This window comes from Prionailurus viverrinus, chromosome A3, assembly GCF_022837055.1.
Source record: "Prionailurus viverrinus isolate Anna chromosome A3, UM_Priviv_1.0, whole genome shotgun sequence".
NCBI classification, from domain to species: domain Eukaryota; kingdom Metazoa; phylum Chordata; class Mammalia; order Carnivora; family Felidae; genus Prionailurus; species Prionailurus viverrinus.
In genome coordinates, this window is record NC_062563.1 from 131,408,163 (window position 1) to 131,409,283 (window position 1,121).

Below are 1,121 nucleotides of genomic sequence, written 5' to 3' on the forward strand. Positions count from 1 at the left end.
ATATGACAGAGGTTTGAAACTTAGAGACATTAAAAGTTGTTCCATATTCTCACACACACAAACACATTTAATTTGTGTATCACAGAATGATAAGAAAATGGGAAACTGCTACCTTGATTTTCTTTTATATTTTGAATTTCCAATGATATGTAATTGAACATGATACTCTGCACGGGTTTCACCCACGACTACCCTGCCGCTCCCTGCATTACAGTTTATTTTTACACTCCGTTCCTTACGACGCTGTCTATTGAAGGGTATGGTCTCCAAGTCATTTTGAGTACTAGAAACTGAATTTTGAGATAAGCAACAGATGTTCTGTGATCTCTTATCGCATCATCCCATGCCATAACATAGAAAATTATGTCAGCACTAAATATCAGATTTCCTCATTTTATCTTATTAGACTGTAATTTATATTCATATACTGAGATTAAGGATATTTCGCCCTTTGATTCAGACCTTTGACAATCGGTCTGGTTTGTATTTATCTTAATATTTTTAATCGAGTGTCCAGCCACACATCTAAGGTTTCAGTCCCTACTACTTCTCGGTCATGATGTCTTCTCATCGCCTGAATTCGATTACATCCCAACATTTTGCATAGCTGCCACATAGAGCCTAACATCTTAATTCCCTTTGTCACAAAATCTTAACTTTTTTTTTTCACAATCTTTACCTTCTTTCAAAATCTTAACTGGTCAAACCACACTTGCGGTTCAATGAACACTTTTATAAATACAAAGTTGTTTTCTTTTCATGGAGACATTAAGAAACAAAATTCCTTTTCGTTGATGTAGATATTTTGTAGTGCCTGCTTGGACAGCACGTAGACTAAAATTGGAACAATACAGAATAGATTAGCATGACCCTCAAACAACGGTGACGCACGCATTCATGATACAGCTATTTTGTAAAAGTTGATTCTGTCGGTAATTTTCAGGAGGCCATACTTACATATTTGAATCTTCGTTTTTCTGGGGGTGTTATTGTCGGAACCAATGATTAATGACAACCCTAACATAGACAGCAAGTAGAAATATTATTGCAGTGGAATCAAATTTTAGTGGTCACTGTTGAAAGAGATCATTGTATTCTGTTGCATCAAAGCTCATATTCAA

The 1,121-nt window shown here is 35.4% G+C and overlaps 1 non-coding gene across 1 annotated transcript; it reads left to right on the forward strand.

Moving 5' to 3' along the window:
- Nucleotides 1–810: 810 nt before the first annotated feature.
- On the forward strand, nucleotides 811–915 carry LOC125163136 (U6 spliceosomal RNA). Its single transcript, XR_007151301.1, has one exon. It is a non-coding gene; the product is annotated as a U6 spliceosomal RNA (small nuclear RNA).
- The last annotated feature ends 206 nt before the right edge of the window (nucleotides 916–1,121 follow it).